Source organism: Oncorhynchus nerka, unplaced genomic scaffold (genome assembly GCF_034236695.1).
Source record: "Oncorhynchus nerka isolate Pitt River unplaced genomic scaffold, Oner_Uvic_2.0 unplaced_scaffold_1888, whole genome shotgun sequence".
NCBI classification, from domain to species: Eukaryota; Metazoa; Chordata; class Actinopteri; order Salmoniformes; family Salmonidae; genus Oncorhynchus; species Oncorhynchus nerka.
In genome coordinates, this window is record NW_027039437.1 from 1 (window position 1) to 21165 (window position 21165).

Below are 21165 nucleotides of genomic sequence, written 5' to 3' on the forward strand. Positions count from 1 at the left end.
TTACGTATTGCTTTAGTTGACTGTGCCTTTAAACAGCTTGAAAATTCTAGAAAATGATGTCATGGCTTTAGAAGCTTCTGAAAGGCTAATGGACATAATTTGAGTCAATTGGAGGTGTACCTGTGGATGTATTTCAAGGCCTACCTTCAAACCCAGTGCCTCTTTGCTTAACATGGGAAAATCAAAAGAAATCAGCCAAGACCTCAGAAAAATGTAGACCTCCACAAGTCTGGTTCATCCTTGGGAGCAATTTCCAAACACCTAAAGGTACCACGTTCATCTGTACAAACAATAGTACGCTAAGTATAAACACCATGGGACCACGCAGCTATCATACCGCTCAGGAAGGAGACGCATTCTGTCTCCTAGAGATGAACGTACTAGAGGTCGACCGATTATGATTTTTCAATGCCGATGATGCCGATGCTGATTATTGGAGGACCAAAAAAAGCCGATACCGATTAATTATATTTAATTAATTAATTAATTAAATATACCGATACCGATTAATTAATTAAATATATAGAGATATTTAATGCATTTGTAATAATGACAATTACAACAATACTGAATGAACACTTATTTTAACTTAATATAATACATCAATAAAATCTATTTAGCCTCAAGTAAATAATGAAACATGTTCAATTTGGTTTAAATAATGCAAAAACAAAGTGTTGGAGAAGAAAGTAAAACGTTTCAGTTCCTTTCTCAGAACATGAGAACATATAAAAGCAACCTTCGTCTCTCCCTAGCCAGTACGGGAGTTGTAGCTATGATACAAGATAGTAGCTACTAATAATTGGATACCACGAAATTGGGGAGAAAAAGGGCAAAAAAAAAAAAAGAAGAAGATGTTTTAGGTTGTAGGAATTATAGGACTATTGGATGTTCTTATAGTCACTTTAGTATTGCCAGTGTAACAGTATAGCTTCCGTCCCTCTCCTCGTTCCTCCCTGAGCTCAAACCAGCAACACAATGACAACAGCCACCACATTGAAGCAGGGTTACCCATGCAGAGCAAGGGAAACAACCACCCCAAGGCTCAGAGCGAGTGAAGTTTGAAACGCTATAAGCGTGCGCTAACTAGCCAGACATTTCACTTCGGTTACACCAGCCTCATCTCGGGAGTTGATAGGCTTGAAGTCATAAACAGCGAAATGCTTGACGCACAACGAAGAGCTGCTGGCAAAACGCACGAGAGTGCTGTTTGAATGAATGTTTACGCGCCTGCGTCTGCCTAGCACCGCTCAGTCAGATACTTAGATACTTGTATGCTTGTATGCTCAGTCAGATTATATGCAACGCAGGACACGCTAGATAATATCTAGTAATATCATCAACCATGTGTACTTAACTAGTGATTATGATTGATTGTTTTTTACAAGATAAGTTTAATGCTAGCTAGCAACTTACCTTGGCTTACTGCATTTGCGTAACAGGCAGTCTCCTTGTGGAGTGCAACGAGAGAGAGACAGGTCGTTATTGCGTTGGACTAGTTAACTGTAAGGTTGCAAGATTGGATCCCCCGAGCTGACAAGGTGAAAATCTGTCGTTCTGCCCCTGAACGAGGCAGTTAACCCACCGTTTCTAGGCCGTCATTGAAAATAAGAATGTGTTCTTAACTGACTTGCCAAGTTAAATAAAGATTAAATAAAGGTGTAAAAAAAAATACAGATTTACGATTGTTATGAAAACCTGAAATCGGCCCTAATTAATCGGCCGACCTCTAGAGACGTGCTTTTGTGTGAAAAGTGCAGAACAACGGACCTTGTGAAGATGCTGGAGGAAACAGGTACAAAAGTATCTATATCCACAGTAAAACTAGTCCTATATCGACATAACCTGAAAGGCCGCTCAGCAAGGAAGAAGCCACTGCTCCAAAACGGCCATAAAAACGCCAGACTATGGTTTGCAACTGCACATGGGGACAAAGATCGTACTTTTTGGAGAAATGTCCTCTGGTCTGATGAAACAAAAATATAACTGTTTGGCCATAATGACCATCGTTATGTTTGGAGGAAAAAGGGGGACACTTGCGCCGAAAAACACCATCTCAACCTTGAAGCATGGGGGTGGCAGCATCATGTTGTGAGGGTGCTTTGCTGCAGGAGGGACTGGTGCACTTCACAAAATAGACGGCATCATGATGCAGGAAAATAATATGTATATATTGAAGCAACATCTCAAGACATCAGTCAGGAAGTTAAAGCTTGGTCATTTGCGGTCTTCCAAATGGACAAAGATCCCAAGCATACTTCCAAAGTTGTGGCAAAATGGCTTAAGGACAAGAAATTCAAGGTATTGGAGTGGCCATGACAAAGCCCTTACCTCCATCCCATAGAAAATTAGTGGGCAGAACTGAAAAAGTGTGTGCGAGCAAGGAGGCCTACAAACCTGACTCAGTTACACCAGCTCTGTCAGGAGGAATGGGCCAAAATTCACCCAATTTATTGTGGGATGCTTATTGTGGAAGGCGACCCGAAATGTTTGACCCAAGTGAAACAATTTAAAGGCAATGCTACCAGATACTAATTGAGTGTATGTAAACTTCTGACCCACTGGGAATGTGATGAAAGAAATAAAAGCTGAAATAAATCACTCTCTCTACTATTATTCTGACATTTCACATTCTTAAAATAAGGTGATGATCCTAACTGACCTAAGACAGGTAGTTTTTACTAGGATTAAATGTCAGGAATTGTGAAAAACTGAGTTTAAATGTATTTGGCTAAGGTGTATGTAAACTTCCGACTTCAACTGCATTCACTCTTATACACCTGTATTATTTAATGCCTATACAAACTAAATCATGATTCAATACAATGTTTTAGCCTATTCAAAATATGTTGATGATATGCTCTGAAGCTGGGCTTCAGCTTGAGGGGCTAGACGATGATCTCGACCACGATGCACATATTAATGACTGAAACCACGTAGATGACAGGGTGCCCTTCAGTCTTGTTAATGCTGATGATGAATGTCTTTCTTCATGATGATCATGGTTTTAGACCAATGATGCAACACATAGGAAATGTTGGAAATTTTTCTAAATTCATAAGGGACTAGGATAACTGACGAAGCACGGGTCATAGCTAGCCTAATCCTAATTTGCCCATTGCTGGTATTTATGTTTTTAATCAAGAAATAACTTGATCATGGATTGTCAGTTGCTACATGCTGACCAGACCGGAAAACGCCGTGTGCGCGAGCGTCGCAAAATAAAATGTAGAAATCCATGTTCAATTATTGCACCTACACTGCTCGCGTGCGCCAACGAGCGTCTCTCGATGCCAAGGGCTAAAATATAACTCCTTTCTATTTCTGACGCCCAGATCGGGCTGAAAGTCCTGCCTCTCCCATCCCCTCATTGGTTTATAGAAGCAGGTACCCACGTGCCATCTCCTCATTGGTTATACCCACGTGGGTGATTGAAAGACCAACTGTTTTGCCCGTAGTCGTGGTAATACTATGACAGTTTTGATGTCGATCACCATATAAATTCAAAGATGAAAAAGCCTGGAAGGAGAGATGACTAGAAAGATTTGGTTAACCGTTTTGTGTGTGGATTAATTTGTTGGAGTAGAGGACCTTGTGCAGTTCAGGTAAAATAACAACTCAATGTTTATATCCCAGGACAAATTAGCTAGCAATAGCAAGCTAACTAGCTAATTTCCATACATGTTTAATGCTTTTCGACCTGTCCCCAAATTAATGTCATTGGTTCAGAGTTTGTTTTGCTATTTTAACCTGCGTGTCGTGATCGTGTTTGGTGTAGGGGACAAAATACATTTATGCACGATACGCACACTGTGGTAACATTTCCCCAGCACCATCAGCTTTATGTACCAGGTATTCATGTCTTCAAATGGTGTGGCTGGCCATTAGGCTGAAGCACAAACTCAGGATTGTGGTTCTTGTCTTCGTATTTAGTGAATTGTGGAAAGAGACCAGAGAGACCATCAACGATGATGCCATTTGACTATGATGATTATGGTGGTGGTCGGTTCATTGGTGGCACTCCAATTGACCCTAGTATTTGGCGTGGCAAGTCTCCATCATGCCCGTCCGACCGCAGCAGATCCTTTTCAGCATCACTGTGGAGGAGCCATCATCAGCCAGGACTGGATACTGACAGCTGCCGTATGTGTTCATGCACCACAGCATCGGTATATACCACAGCATATATTAAGTCTACCGTTTAGCTACTTTAGCAGTTGTCTTTTTCCAAAACTTTTCTTTGCCCTTTTGTTTCAGCCTTTCAAGCAACCTGATAGTCAAAGCTGGGACCACGGATACAAACCACAATGACGCCACACACAGGAATTACAAATTGAGAGGATAGTCCCGCACAAACTTTTAATCCTATCACACTGCGATACAACATCGCACTTCTGAAGTTGAAACGCCCCCTTGTATTCAACACCTTTGTGGATGAAATTTGCATCCCAGATAATTCCAATGTTGAAGAACATCAGTATGGTATCTGCCACATCACAGGCTATGCAGGGCCCAATGGTAAGTCTTACAACAAAATAACATGGTTTACATCGTCAAAGTAGAGCTGGCCATATAGCCTACTGTAGAGGGCTTGAAATGGTCAGAAATGATGGTCATGGGAAGAGCAGGTGTCCTGAATGTTTTGTATACTCAGTGTATTAAAAACAAAAATATAATGTATAAGCCTTTAACACAAATTACGGTTAACCTATTTGCTCTTCGACAGCAAACACCAGCATTTTACAAGAAGCAGAAGTGAAGAAAATTGGCAATCCCAGGTGTAACATGCCTACCTGGTGGAACTACAAAGTGGCTAGGGACATGTTTTGTATGTCTCATCCCAGTGGCATGGGTGGTCCTGATGGTTGTGAGGTAAACAGAGGCCGATACAACCTGTTACATTCAGACAAGAGATGTGTCCCCAATGGCACCCCTTTTGACCAGAGCCCTGGGGTGCCATTTGGGACACAAACATGTCCTACATTTGGTTTAATCTCTGACATTTTAGATAACATGTTAGTTAGGCAAAAATATAAAAAGTGTTCTTTTATTTCAGCTCTTGAAACATCTCAGAAATGTCCCATATGCACAAAAAGATATCAAATGTTGTGCACACATTTGTTTACATCCCTGTTAGTGAGCATTTCTTTAGCCAAGATAAATCGATCCACCTGACAGGTGTGGTATATCAAGAAGCTGATAACACAACATGATCATTATATAGGTGCACATTGTGCTGGGGACAAAAGACAACTCTAAAATGTCCAGTTTTTGTCACACAATGCAATGCTACAGATGTCTCAAGTTGAGAGACTGTGCTATTGGCATGCTGATGGCAGGAATGTCCACCAGAGCTGTTGCCAGATAATTGCATTTTTATTTCTCTACCATAAGCCGCCTCCATCGTTTTAAAAAATTTAAACATGTCAACGTTGTGAACAAAGTGCCCCATGGGGGCAGTTGTGTTCTGGTATGGGCAGGCATAAGCTATGGACAACAAACAAAATTGCATTTTATTGATGGCATATTGAATGCACAGAGATACCGTGATCTGAGATCATGAGGCCCATTGTCGTGCCATTCATCCACCGCCATAACCTCATGTTTTCAGCATGATAATGCACAGCCCCATGCAACAAGGATCTGTACACAATTCCCGGAAGCTGAAAATGTCACAGTTCTTCCATAGCCTGCATAATCACCGGACATGTCACCCATTGAGCATGTTTGGGTTGCTCTGGATCGATGTCTACAACAGTGTGTTCCAGTTCCTGCCAATATTCAGCAACTTTGCAGAACCATTGAAGAGCAGGAGGACAGCATTCCACAGGCCACAATCAACAGCCTGATCAACTCTATGCAAAGGGGATGTCACGCTGCCTGAGGCAAATGGTGGTCACACCAGATACTGACTGGATTTCTGATCCACACCCCTACCTTATTTTTAAAGGTACAGTATCTGTGACCAACAGATGCATATCAGTATTCCCAGTCATGTGAAATCTATAGATTAGGTCCTCATTTATTTCAATTGATTGATTTTGTAATATGAACTGTAACTCAGTAAAATCTTTGAAATTGTTGCATTTATATTTTTGTTCATTTAGATTGTACAAATCCATGTTATGATAATTAATATTCTTCTAAGAAAATCACCTCCCGAAAGAACACGAATCCCAAAGTCACAAAGTAGTTATGTTAAGTTTAAATGTTTGCTTATCGCTTGTTTTTCCTCAGATGAATCTTGGGGCCCTGTGAGCTGCTTCATGCCTGCAAACAACCGCTACTACATCTATGGGGTGCGGGTGTATACCCAAGACTGTGGTGTGCCTCGGCGGCCCAACATTTACCTCAAAGTGAGCAAGCATTTCTACTGGATTCAAAGAGAAGTTGGGGACAGCGCCCCCCCCATCCCTGCACCAATTCACAGTCGTTCTTTGGCCATGTGCTTTTTGCTTTCCAGCTTAGCTAAGGTGGTGATTTGACAGTTTCCACACCAGTTACATTTGTGACATTTTATTTATTAATTTAATTTGAGAGCAGTCTAAATATTTTTAACTAAACATATGATACTATAAATAAAAAGTATGGAGGAAAGGATTTTGAGCGCTCAGACAACACAAATGAAGCTGACACCCCCCCACAGGGGCAGGGAGCAGCACCATAGACACCAGGCTTGGAGGGGTGGGGTGAATAGTAGAGACAGTCAAAAGTTTGCCATGCAACACCAAGGTAGATGCTACTGTACGTAATTACTTTTTGTTGATGCAGATTGTAGAACATTGGGTTGCCTTGTATTTGATATCTCAGATGACAAATTAAGTAGACTTCACCCTCCACATATACTCATTCCAAAATGTAACTTGCCTGCAAATGTTGTGAAAAGCTGAAGTTAAGCCAAGAGATCTAGAAAACACTAGGACATTCAGCTGAGAAAGATTCCATTTTCCTCTGTAATAATGTGGTAACGCACAATATTTTCATCCATCTCTTTTCATTAGTCTCCGCCACAGCATCTCTTTTCAACACTTTTAGGAATTAGCGACTGAGCAGCCCAAGCACAAATGACAGAAATGGGTGGGCTGTTGATGTTCAAAATGAAGTGACTGTCAGGTCGTAACACCAATCAGACATCAAGTGGGAGGCTGTAGGGAAACCAGCGGCTGTGAAAAGAGACTAGTGGCTTTACAGATCACAGAGCAGAGACATGCTGACAAAAGCAGATTTTTATTGTTTCATTTTGCTAAACCAAATAGAAAACAAATGATCCCCATTGACAACATGACAGAACGTTGGTCAAATAGGACACGTTTGCCTCTGAGTTGGAACTCATTGCATCACTGACAATATTGAGAAGATCTTGTACAGCATTTATGCATAGTGAGCAGCCTTGAGGTATATATATTTTGGGCCCTTGATGTTTACAAATAACATTAATCATCCGAAATAGATTGTTTTATCACTACACAAGTACAGTACATTGTGCTTACAATACACTAAAAGCTTAACATCCTTTATTGTTTTCAGTTTTACTGCAATTGGCACAGTGTTTATTACAAAATATATGGAAATATTGGCAATCCTGATCATTTGTCCTAGCCTGGTCCTATACCGGTTTGTGCTTTTGCCAATTGGAGCTAGCACAATAGTACAAACAGGCTGGAACTCAAGCTAGGTTTTTCCATGGATAGAATCTTGAAAAACTTTCCCCTTATTTCCAGTTTTGGATAGCACCAATGTGTCTAATGAATGTATGGCAGGACAACATGTTGTCACACCCATAGAATTAGATTGAGTAGAACGGGCTTGGAACCGCTCACACCATGAAGATTGAGTGGTAAATTCCTTCTAGTTCTATGGTCACACCACTATAAGATAAGATGATGATTTAAACATGCAAAGGTGGAATGATACAGTAGCAGCTTGGCAAGAAAGCCAAATACCACAGAATAGTCCCAAAAACATTTTTTATGAATCATTAAATGTAACTTTACTCTAAAGATGGACTTAAGTTACAATGTTTGTCATTCAAGTAGTTTTAACTTCCTAAATCAAACAAGGCTTTTGTTTTGCCACAGCGTTGTGTAGGGTAGTTGAAATCTTGCATGAAAAACATTACAATCATTTAAATAATGAATTTCTCATTTGGATGGATGGAATAAAAATAGTTTGATGCTAGGCTGGATCCTTGGGATGTCCTGCTAGAGTCAATCCCTAAAAATGACATTACAGTGAATGACATAAAATAAGCCAATCAACAAAAAAGAAACTGGCATTTTCGAACAAAAATATTGTTCAATATTTTGATGTTCATTTAATTAAAAATTGAAATTAAACTTTTTTTCCACAAGGAAAGGCAAACGATGTCACCATTTAAACCATACGATCACACACACCAGTAATAATGATATGGAAAAGTGCAAATTGTTACCACCTGCCAAACCATATGATATGCTTCCTTTAATTTTGAAATGTGTTACTTAGCCTACGTTTAAGTCTGTGATGCAGAAATTTGCTGTCAAGTATGAAAGATCAGTCAAGTTTTATGAACAAATAATAAGTTCATAATTTCAATGTACACAGTAACACCAGTTATACAGTTTTTGACCTCTAAAATATACCCTATACGGTCAACATCTTACCCTTCACAATCCCTTTTCTAGTCATAATACAATCAGCATAATGAAATGAAAACCTTTGACAAATAATAACAGTAAAAGTATTACAAGTTCCACAGGTTTTATAAGGCAAGAATTTGTCCTCATCTTATACCCACTGTCAACTGAGTTTGGTAATTCACCAAGTCCTTGATTTATGAAGATGTCACGTTTCATGATGGCACAAAACAAAGGAAAGGGGATACCTAGTCAGTTGTACAACTGAATGCATTCAACTGAAATGTGTCTTCCACATTTAAAGGCACAGCAGTCTTCCGACATCCCAGATGTAGCCTCATGTGAAGTTAGTCAGAGATATAGATGCACCTTGGTGACTCAATTGGCACTCCAGAATCAACAAACAAGCCTAGCAATTGACTAGCCACGGACCCCAAGGCTTTGCCATCTGAAAGCCTGTGACAGAGGCCAGCAGCTGACTGACTGATACTTATTCAAGCTAAGATAGTGATTCAGCAGAGGAGCCTTCATGATATCAGGTCAGCCAGCAAGTTAATCAGAAGTTTATTGTTCCATATTACCAGTATTTTGTGCTTGCTAGATATTTAAATAATGACGATAAATATGTGTAAAGATAAATATGTACAGCAGTTTAGTCGTATGTACAGACATACATATAACCCTGACCTCATAAAACAGCAGTTAAAACAGAAGTCCATTTTATCTACGTGATCGATGAGAGAACTCTCATGGAACGATTCCTGCTCATACATCAAGACCTTAAAATATTGTCCCCCAAAAATAAACACGGTCTGTTTTGTTGTGCGAGTTTTCTGCTGGTATGTTTATGTTGCACATCTGTTTCATTCCATACCAATGACAAGTGTGTTTTAAAAGTGAATTCTTCTAGCACGTCTAAAAGAGTTTAACACAGCAGTAAAGTGTAAAAAAAAGAAAACGAGGTCTATGGGACAGACACGTAAGATGACCGGTCAATTCCAGCTCTGCAGTAAGTACAGCTACTGAGGTGCAGGCGTTTGTCTGACTCAGTGGGCTGTACTTACTGCTGCTATTGTATTGTTTGTGATATTGTTTAGTTCTTCTGCATTTCTTGATGAAAAATAGAAGTGAGTAGAGGTCAGAGTCTCCCATCGACAATCCAGGGGACATATAGACTGCGTCTCAAATAGCACCCTATTCCCTATTTAGTGGACTACTTTTGACCAAGGCCCATAGGGTAGTACACTATATAGGGAATAGGTTGCCATTTGGGACGTACAATATGCATGGCCCCAGGTCTTTCCAACTCCTTTGGTCATTGTCTGATGAGGAGTTGATCTGCATAAACAGATCTGGGACTAGGCTAGGAGAGATTATGGAAGGACAAGGAAAGGTTAAAGTGCATGGGGGAAGCTTCCAGCTCGTCACGTTGACTCCACAGTCCTATCCTGACCAACATGACGGACTGTGGACCACTCAGGAGAGAGGAGAGAGCAGGGTACAGGCTGAACCAGGGAATGGATCGAGATGAGAAACACACCTCTGTATTTTCTTCTAGAAAACAAGATTCACAATAATAATGTCTGGGGATAAAATCATGGTTAGGAGCAGTCGGGGAGAGACAGTGGATGAGGGTATTGGCAAACATCTACTTGATAGGTGGACCCAAGTGTCAAATCAAAGAGGAGAAACCAATCATCTTCCTACTCTTGTCAGTGGGAGGCAGGGAGTGGTTGGAAAAGCACCAGTAAGAAGCAGCAAAACCCCATGCAGACAGACATGCTCCAACTTCACTCCCACCCACAGCCTTAATAAACAGTCTCTGTTTCATAGAGAGGAGACTCTGGCCGAGAGAAAAAGAACGCTGGGGCAGGAATTACTGTAACAGGATGGCTAAACCAAGTCCAAGCCCATCCACCAATGCTACTCCTGCCCTGTCAATCTGTCCCACTGCCAGATGAGTGAGTGTGTGAGGTCCATTCTTGGGAGAAGCAGTCCACCCCCCAGCCCCCTCTCTGTGTCTAGCGCCTCCCTCTCAGAGCCTCTATACTTTAGCCTCTACCCCAGTGGACCCTCATAGCCAGCCTCCACTCCAGTGGACCCCCATAGCCAGCCTCCACTCCAGTGGACCCCCATAGCCAGCCTCCTCCCCAGTGGACCCTCATAGCCAGCCTCCACTCCAGTGGACCCCCATAGCCAGCCTCCACTCCAGTGGACCCCCATAGCCAGCCTCCACCCCAGTGTGAATGGGGCCTGGGCCCTCCTCACATGTTATAGGCCACGTAGATGGGGTCCAGCTGGTCGGCCAGGAACGAGTCCCGGAGGTGCATCCTCTGCTTCTCTCCCCGTGAGTTGATGGGGATGACCCCCGGGTCAACAACAACCACCACACCCACAATCAGGTGGTGCTCCTCCAGAACCACGTTGGTCACCAGAGGCACCAAGTCCAGGGCCTCCTGCTCCGACCCGGCCAGCTCTGCCACTACTACCAGGAGGTTGGTCCACGTGAACACAGCACTGAGGAGAGAGAGACAGCCACCCATCAAGTTAACATTCAGGGGTACACAGCAGATATAGAGAATGACCAGCACCAGTCAGTCACTCATCAAGTTCAACATTCAACTGGTTCAGTGGGGTAGAGCACAGTGCTGTGTACCCTTCCCGTTCTTTCTCAACACCAAGGAAACCAAACATGTGGGTTTATACTAGATACAGTATATGTCAATGTCAAACACAGTTCTGGTACAGACCACAAAACAGTCACATCAGGTTACAATACACCTAGTTAAGCATGCATGAACTGTGTGTTTCTGAGCAGACAACAGTATCTCACCTCTCAGCGATGCTGCGGTGTGCCCGGGACACAGAGGTCTCGATGTCGATGGGGTGGTAGCGAAGCCCCTGAGCTCCAACGTCTCATCCAGCTGGCCCACAAAACAGAGCGTCATGACGATCTGAAGGGAAGGCAGGCAGATGGATCAGGACTGAAAATACATTTGTCATCAACACAGACCGCTTAGAAACTCGACACCCAGGGTGCTGCTTTATCTCAATATCAAATCATTTCAATATCAAATCATTTCTGGGTAACAATTAAGTACCTTCATGTGATTGCTTTCAATTAAAATGGTTAAACAAAAATAGCTTCATAGTAAAGAGCAATTTTGCTAGGACTGTCTGGGAGGGGTCTGAGTGGGAGGGGAAAACTGAAAACTAACTGTTATTGGCAGACAGGTTTGGAACTCTTTCTTATTGGTCTATTAACCAATTTACCGCCTAGTGATGTCACCAGGCAGGCCAAAGCTCCATCCCACCAAACCAGGCTGAAATTTCAGGCAATATTTTCAAACAGCTCTTACACTAAAAGGGTATTATCATAATTATCACAGTATTATTTCAACCTCATCCACTGCACCTACCTGGTGTATGTGACAATAAAATAAAATACATTTACAAAAAACAGAAAATTACATTTTTGACTGCACTGGGCCTTTAAAAAGGCACAATCAAATCAAAATGTATGTGTCACATGCGCCAAATACAACAGGTACCTTACAAGTGAAATGCTTACTTACAAGCCCTTAGCCAACAACGCAGTTTTAAGAAAATACCACCAAAAAACCAAATAATTAAAGAGCAGCAGTAAAATAACAATAGCGAGGGGGTACCGGTACAGAGTCAATGCGCAGAGTCACCGGTGTCAAGGTATGTACATGTAGGTAGAGTTATTAAAATGACTATGCATAGATAATAACAGTTGCGTAGAAGGGGAGCAATGCAAATAGTCTGAGTAGCCATTTGATTAGAATTTCAGCAGTCTTATGGCTTGGGGCTAGATGCCTCTTGGACCTAGACTTGGCGCTCTGGTACTGCTTGCTTTGCGGTAGCAGAGAGAACAGTCTACGACTAGGGCGGCTGGAGTCTTTGACAATGTTTAGTGCCTTCCTCTGACACAGCCTGATATAGAGGTCCTGGATGGCAGGAAGCTTGGCCCCGGTGACTGGGCCGTACGCACTACACTCTACCCTTGCGGTCGGAGGCCGTGCACTTGCCATACCAGGCAGTGATGCAACCCGTCAGGATGCTCTCGATGGTGCAGCTGTTAAACCTTTTGAGGATCTGAGGACATTAATAGGTTTTGTTGTTCCCTCTTCACAACTGTCTTGGTGTGCTTGGACCATGTTAGTTTATTGGTGAGGTGGACACCAAGGAACTTAAAGCTCTCAAGCTGCTCCACTACAGCCCTGTCGATGAGAATGGGGGTGTGCTCGGTCCTCTTTTTCCTGTAGTCCACAATCATCTCCTTTGTCTTGATCACGTTGAGGGAGAGGTTGTTGTCCTGGCACCACATGGCCAGGTCTCTGACCTCTTCCCTATAGGCTCGTTGTTGTCGGTGATCAGGCATACCACTGTTGTCATTGGCAAACTTAATGATGGTGTTGGAGTCGTGCCAGGCCGTGCAGTCATTAGTGAACAGGGAGCACAGGAGGGGACTGAGCACGCACCTGGGGGGGCCCCCCGTGTTGAGGATCAGCGTGGCGGATGTGTTGTTACCTACCCTTACCATCTGGGAGCAGCCCGTCAGGAAGTCCAGGATCCAGTTGCAGAGGGAGGTGTTTAGTCCCAGGGTTCTTAGCTTAGTGATGAGCTTTGAGGGCACTATGGTGTTGAACGATGAGCTGTAGTCAATGAATAGCAATTCTCACATCGATGTTCCTTTAGTCCCGGTGTGAAAAGGCAGTGTGGAGTGCAATAGAGATTGCATCATCTGTGCATCTGTTGGGGTGGTCTTGCAAATTGGAGTGGGTCTAGGGTTTCTGGGATGATGTTGTTGATGTGAGCCATGACCAGCCTTTCATGGCTACAGATGTGAGTGTTACGGGTCGGTAGTAATATAGGCAGGTTATCTTACGTGTTCTTGGGCACAGGGACTATGGTGGTCTGCTTGAAACATGTTGGTATTACAGACTCAGACAGGGAGAGGTTGAAAATGTCAGTGAAGACACTTGCCAGTTGGTCACTCAGAGTACACGTCCTGGTAATCCGTCTGGCGCTGTGGCCTTGTGAATGTTGACCTGTTTAAAGGTCTTACTCACAACGGCTGCGGAAAGCGTGATCACAGTCGTCCGGAACAGCTGATGCTGTCATGCAGTATTCCAGTGTTACTTGCCTGGAAGGGAGCATAGAAGTTATTTAGCTTATCTGGTAGGTTTGCGTCACTGGGCAGCTCGTGGCTGTGCTTGCCTTTGTAGTCGGTAATAGCTTGCAAGCCCTGCCACATCCGACGAGCGTAGTATGATTCGATCTTAGTCCTGTATTGATGTTTTGCCTGTTTGATGGTTCGTCTGAGGGCATTGCGGGATTTCTTATAAACTTCCGGGTTAGAGTCTCGCTCCTTGAAAGCAGCAGCTCGACACTTTATCTCAGTGCAACTTTTGCCTGTAATCCATGGCTTTTGGTTGGGGAATGTAGGTACAGTCATTGGGGACGACGTCATCGATGCACTTATTGATGAAGCCAGTGACTGATGTGGTGTACTCCTCAATGCCATCGGAAAGAATCCCGGAACATATTCCAGTCTGTGATAGCAAAACAGTCCTGTAGTTTTGCATAGACCAAACTACCCCCTTTCAACCTGCATAAATGACATTTGGTGAGATGATCTTAAAACAGAATGAACATGCCTTGTACAACTAAGAACACGTCTTCAGATTGGTTTGGTGTAGCAACTAGTGGGGGGTGAGAATGGCCACACCCCAAGAAAGATATGACTTGGGAGAGTCCATAACATGCTAAATGCTAGGATGGTTACATTAGAAGGGTCTCTAACCTCCGGTGGACCCCAGTAGCTCTGTCCTCTTGACAAAGCCCAGGTATCCCGTCCTGGCCCACAGGGTGTGGGGCTCCCCGAAGCTCAGCCTCGTGTTGAAGTGGTCCGCCTGCAAGCTCTCCTCTCCATAGATGGTGTAGTAGCCACTGGAACTGTGGGGACTCTGAACCCAGATCTAAACAGAGAGTGAGAGGGCTTCATCATCCTCTACATCAGGGATGGGAAACAGGTGGCCCTCCTTTTGAAGGCCATCTGATCAATTCCACACAAAAAACACACACACATTATATATAGATAAAGATATATATTATATATATATATATATATATATATATATATATACACACACAGTTGAAGTCGTTACTTCAGCCAAATACATTTAAACAATTACGTTTTTCACAATTCCAGACATTTAATCCTAGTAAACATTCCCTGTTTTAGGTCAGTTAGGATCACCACTTTATTTTAAGAATGTGAAATGTCAGAATAATAGTAGAGAGAATGATTTATTTCAGATTTTATTTCTTTCATCACATTCCCAGTGGGTCAGAAGTTTACATACACTCAATTAGTATTTGGTAGCATTGCCTTTAAATTGTTTCACTTGGGTCAAACATTTTGGGTAGCCTTCTACAAGCTTCCCACAATAAGTTGGGTGAATTTTGGCCCATTACTCCTGACAGAGCTGGTGTAACTGAGTCAGGTTTGTAGGCCTCCTTGCTCGCACACGCATTTCAGTTCTGCCCACACATTTTCTATAGGATTTAGGTCAGGGCTTTGTGATGGCCACTCCAATACCTTGACTTTGTTGCCCTTAAGCCATTTTGCCACAACTTTGGAAGTATGCTTGGGGTCATTGTCCATTTGGAATACCCATTTGTGACCAAGCTTTAAGTTCCTGACTGATGTCTTGAGATGTTGCTTCAATATATCCACATAATTTCCCAGCCTCATGATGCCGTCTATTTTGTGAAGTGCACCAGTCCCTCCTGCAGCAAAGCACCCCCACAACATGATGCTGCCACGCCCGTGCTTCACAGTTGGGATGGTTTTCTTCAGCTTGCAAGCCTCCCCTTTTTCCTCCAAACATAACGATGGTCATTATGGCCAAACAGTTCTATTTTTGTTTCATCATACCAGAGGACATTTCTCCAAAGTACAATCTTTGTCCCCATGTGCAGCTGCAAACCACAGTCTGGCTTTTTATGGCGGTTTTGGAGCAGTGGCTTCTTCCTTGCCGAGCGGCCTTTCAGGATATATCGATATAGGACTCGTTTTACTGTGGATATAGATACTTTTGTACCTGTTTCCTCCAGCATCTTCACAAGGTCCTTTGCTGTTGTTCTGGGATTGATTTGCACTTTTTGCACCAAAGTATGTTCATCTCTAGGAGACAGAACGCATCTCCTTCCTGAGCGGTATGACGGCTGCGTGGTCCCATGGTGTATATACTTGCGTACTATTGTTTGTACAGATGAACGTGGTACCTTCAGCCGTTTGGAAATTGCTCCCAAGGATGAACCAGACTTGTGGAGGTATACCATTTTTTTCAGGTCTTGGCTGATTTCTTTTGATTTTCCCATGTTGTCAAGCAAAGAGGCACTGAGTTTGAAGGTAGGCCTTGAAATACATCCACAGGTACACCTCCAATTGACTCAAAATTATGTAAATTAGCCTATGACATCATTTTCTGGAATTTTCCAAGCTGTTTAAAGGCACAGTGAACTTAGTGTATGTAAACTTCTGACCCACTGGAATTGTGATACATTGAGTTAAGTGAAATAATCTGTCTAAACAATTGTTGGAAAAATTACTTGTTTCATGCACAAAGTAGATGTCCTAACCGACTTGCCAAAAATATAGTTTGTTAACAAGAAATGGTTGAAAAACGAGTGTTAATGACTCCAACCTAAGTGTATGTAAACTTCCGACTTCAACTGTATATATATTTATTTATAAAAATAATAAAATCAGAACTTAGCCGGGGTCTCAATTTACTGTTGAGAATTAGGATAGTAGAATACACCAGGTGCAATTTCAAAATGTGTTTGTGCATCAGCAGTTTTTCTCTTATGTCAGTGACGGTCAATTAACCCAAGTTCACTAACATCACTAACACTGGTTTGTGTCAAGAACTGCAACGCTGCTGGATATTTCACACTCAACAGTTTCCTGTGTGAATCAAGAATGGTCCACCACACAAAGGACATCCAGCCAACTTGACACAACTGTGGGAAGCATTGGAGTCAACATGAGCCAGCATCCCTGTGGAACGCTTTCAACACCTTGTAGAGTCCATGCGCCGACAAATTGAGGCTGTTCTGAGGGCAAATGTGTGTGTGTGTGTGTGTGTGTGTGTGTGTGTGTGTGTGTGTTAGGAAGGTGTTCCTAATGTTTAGTATACTCAGTATATATAGTAACCAGGGGCTCTGAGCCCAGATCTGAAGAACAGAAGAGATGGTCATTATCCAGCGAGGTAAGATAGAAAAATAAGTGATAGTGAAAGAGAAATATATTGACTAGGTCGTAGTAGAGCAAGGTGATGGGGTTAAATGATTGTAGGAGAAGGAGAAGAAACTCGGAAGTCTTCGCTACAATACTCTCACAGCAAACCCCTTTCAACTTGACCATACACCCCCACCACCTGTTCCTCTGTGGTGTCTGCATACTCACCTCTCCTAGATGAGAGTCCCCCAACGGACCCCTGGTCTCTGGGTTCACGATGATCACCTTCACCCCTGGAAGAATCTGCAGACAGGGAGATCAGGTTTAGTAGACAACCCCATGGACACAAGAGGAAGTTTCATTGGAGAAGCAAGAGGTCAAAACACAGTCTAAAGGCGCCCACACACACAGGTTTGGTTTGCTCCCTGCAGAACTCTGCTAGGTGAAGAGACCGTCTGTGCTCTCATACTCCCTAAAGACCTTCGTTTCAAACACGAGAAAAAAGCAGCAACATCACTGTTGTTTATCCCTTTTCAGTCACCATGGCAACATAGACAGAAACACATCCTCAAAATAGTCAGAATTCATCTAAGATAAATCATGGAATCTGTCATTTTGACGTTTTTGAAGAGGAGGTCCTCGCCACACAATTGTACATCTAATTGAGATGTTTTACTTCAGATACCAAACTTCAACTTGCCTCAAGAAAATAAATGTGTGTGTACGAACAGCCAAGAAAAACCCCCCACAAAAAACCCCAAAACATCACAAAATGTAATCATAATATATGTGCAAACAGTTTAGACTGGGAAGCATACGGTAAAGGTTTAGTCATCTCAGTGCCATGTACTTACAGTGCCTGACTCCATGAGGGGAAGACTCTGTGGGGCTCCTCGCTCCACCAACCTCACCCTGGAAAACACAGACAGACAGACTCCATTCTCTGCAATGTATTATACATGACCATGTGACCTGACCAGGAAAACCCTGGGTAAAACCTTAATGATGTCCACTAGCTATCCTCACCTGTCATGGCGGAGGGACTTCATGTCTACATAGACGGTGGAGGGATCGGGTCCAGCTGTACCCTGGCAGAGAAACAGAAAGGGAACTTTGTGATCTAAAAAGTCCAAATGAGTCACCATCATTGTTAAGATCCAGCTGTGTGTGCGTATGCATGCACATTTTTTTGCGGCTCCCTGCATTTGTATGCGAGTGCCTGTGTGTGCGCTGGGGCCCACCTGCAAGCAGATGGCTAGGTTGACCCTGGATCCAAACGCTGTGCTGACAGCACGGGGGGAGAGGCCCAGGTCTTTAAACAGCTTGGAGAAGGACTGGGTCAGTGCCAGCCGGGGACGCTCCTCTGCTATCACCACACAGCTCCTCACACACGACAGGTTCACACCCCGCGCCTGCAGACACACAGGTTAATAATACACACAGGGTGGAAACTCCTAGACATTACACTTACCACCAGCCTCTTCTGGTGTGTATACAGGATAGACAGATGTTAGATTCTGGAACCAACACCTAGCGAGCGAGCGAGCTGTCTGTGTGTTCCTCACCTTGAGAGAGTCAGTCTGTGTGCCCAGGCCCTTGGTGCAGAGCTCCATGACAGAGTAGGAACAGAAGGTGTCTCTGATCTTGTACTGGCTCAGGGTGCTCAGCCACAGAGGTAAGGACAGCTCCAACTCCATAGGAGGGATCAGGATGGACTGGTGACCCGAGTACACACTACACACAATATTGGAACGTTCTCTAGTCATTACACAACGTAAAAAGCTGCTGTCACTTTTCTGCTCAATAGAGATCAGCCGCAGTGTCAACAACACTAGATCATAGAGCGACATAGGAGCGACACAAGGATTATACAAAATGCATGTGAAATCATGGCAGCACAGCCGCGTCTCTCTTACCTGGAGAGGCACCACTGTACGAAGCCCAGGCCGCAGTAGGGGTCCAGACAGATGGCTATTTGGCGTGAGGAGTAGAGCTCACACTGTAGCTTGATGGAGCGACACAGAGTACTGACCGCCGAGTGGGACATCTGACACACACACACACCACAAAGAGACAGAGACGAGAGAAAAAACAGAGACAAGAGAGAGAGAAACCAGAGAGAGAGAGAAACCAGATAAAGAAAGAGACCGAGATAAACAAGACGAGAGAAACCAGAGAGAGAGAGATAGATAAACAAGACGAGAGAAACCAGAGAGAGAGAGATAGATAAACAAGACGAGAGAAACCAGAGAGAGAGAGATAGATAAACAAGACGAGAGAAACCAGAGAGAGAGAGATAGATAAACAAGACGAGAGAAACCAGAGAGAGAGAGATAGATAAACAAGACCAGAGAAACCAGAGAGAGAGAGAGAGAGAAACAAGACGAGAGAGACCAGAGAGAGAGAGATAGAAACAAGACGAGAGAAACCAGAGAGAGAGAGATAGATAAACAAGACGAGAGAAACCAGAGAGAGAGAGAGAGAGAAACAAGACGAGAGAGACCAGAGAGAGAGAGATAGATAAACAAGACGAGAGAAACCAGAGAGAGAGAGATAGATAAACAAGACGAGAGAAACCAGAGAGAGAGAGAGAGAGAGAAACAAGACGAGAGAAACCAGAGAGAGAGAGATAGAGAAACAAGACGAGAGAAACCAGAGAGAGAGAGATAGAGAAACAAGACGAGAGAAACCAGAGAGAGAGAGATAGATAAACAAGACGAGAGAAACCAGAGAGAGAGAGATAGATAAACAAGACGAGAGAAACCAGAGAGAGAGAGAGAGAGAAACAAGACCAGAGAAACCAGAGAGAGAGAGAGAGAGAAACAAGACGAGAGAGACCAGAGAGAGAGAGATAGATAAACAAGACGAGAGAAACCAGAGAGAGAGAGATAGATAAACAAGACGAGAGAAACCAGAGAGAGAGAGAAAAAACAAGACGAGAGAGACCAGAGAGAGAGAGATAGATAAACAAGACGAGAGAAACCAGAGAGAGAGAGATAGATAAACAAGACGAGAGAAACCAGAGAGAAGAGAGAGAGAGAAACAAGACAGAGAAACCAGAGAGAGAGAGATAGAGAAACAAGACGAGAGAAACCAGAGAGAGAGAGATAGAGAAACAAGACGAGAGAAACCAGAGAGAGAGAGATAGATAAACAAGACGAGAGAAACCAGAGAGAGAGAGATAGATAAACAAGACGAGAGAAACCAGAGAGAGAGAGATAGATAAACAAGAAAGAAACCAAGAGAGAGAGATAGAGAAACAAGACGAGAGAAACCAGAGAGAGAGAGATAGATAAACAAGACGAGAGAAACCAGAGAGAGAGAGAGAGAGAAACAAGACGAGAGAAACCAGAGAGAGAGATAGAGAAACAAGACGAGAGAAACCAGAGAGAGAGATAGAGATGGATAAACAAGACGAGAGAAACCAGAGAGAGAGATAGAGAAACAAGACGAGAGAAACCAGAGAGAGAGAGATAGAGAAACAAGACAAGAGAGAGATGGATAAACAAGACGAGAGAAACCAGAGAGAGAGATGGATAAACAAGACGAGAGAAACCAGAGAGAGAGATGGATAAACAAGACGAGAGAAACCAGAGAGAGAGAGATAGAGAAACCAGAGAGAGAGAGATAGAGAAACAAGACGAGAGAAACCAGAGAGAGATAGATAAACAAGACGAGAGAAACCAGAGAGAGATGGAGAAACAAGACGAGAGAAACCAGAGAGAGATAGAGAAACAAGACGAGAGAAACCAGAGAGAGATAGATAAACAAGACGAGAGAAACCAGAGAGAGAGAGATAGAGAAACAAGACGAGAGAGAAAAAACATATGCCTTTTAATATGCAAAAGAATGGCTGTGGGATCATTTCTCCTGAGATGGACATGCTACAATAGTGCCCTTACCTTGACCCCGGTCAGCATTCCTGTGGTGGACACACTGAAGTCCAGGTAGGCCAGCATCTCTGCTGTGGGGGGCTTGTAGAGCTGGGGGGGCCGCCTCCTGGGGAGGTCATCTAGAAAGGACACACAGCGAAGGTAAACACCCTATGTGGTTCTGGTCCCTGTATAGTGTACACTACCCTATGTGGTTCTGGTCCCTGTATAGTGTACACTACCCTATGTGGCTCTGGTCCCTGTATAGTGTACACTACCCTATGTGGTTCTGGTCCCTGTATAGTGTACACTACCCGATGTGGTTCTGGTCCCTGTATAGTGTACACTACCCTATGTGGCTCTGGTCCCTGTATAGTGTACACTACCCTATGTGGCTCTGGTC

The 21165-nt window shown here is 43.3% G+C and overlaps 2 pseudogenes; one reads left to right on the forward strand and one right to left on the reverse strand.

Moving 5' to 3' along the window:
* Window positions 1-3933: 3933 nt before the first annotated feature.
* Window positions 3934-6676, forward strand: LOC135567649 (chymotrypsin-like elastase family member 1; annotated as a pseudogene).
* Window positions 6677-7211: 535 nt separating this feature from the next.
* LOC115118613 (disco-interacting protein 2 homolog B-A-like) overlaps window positions 7212-21165 on the reverse strand; it is a 54618-nt pseudogene continuing 40664 nt past the window's right edge.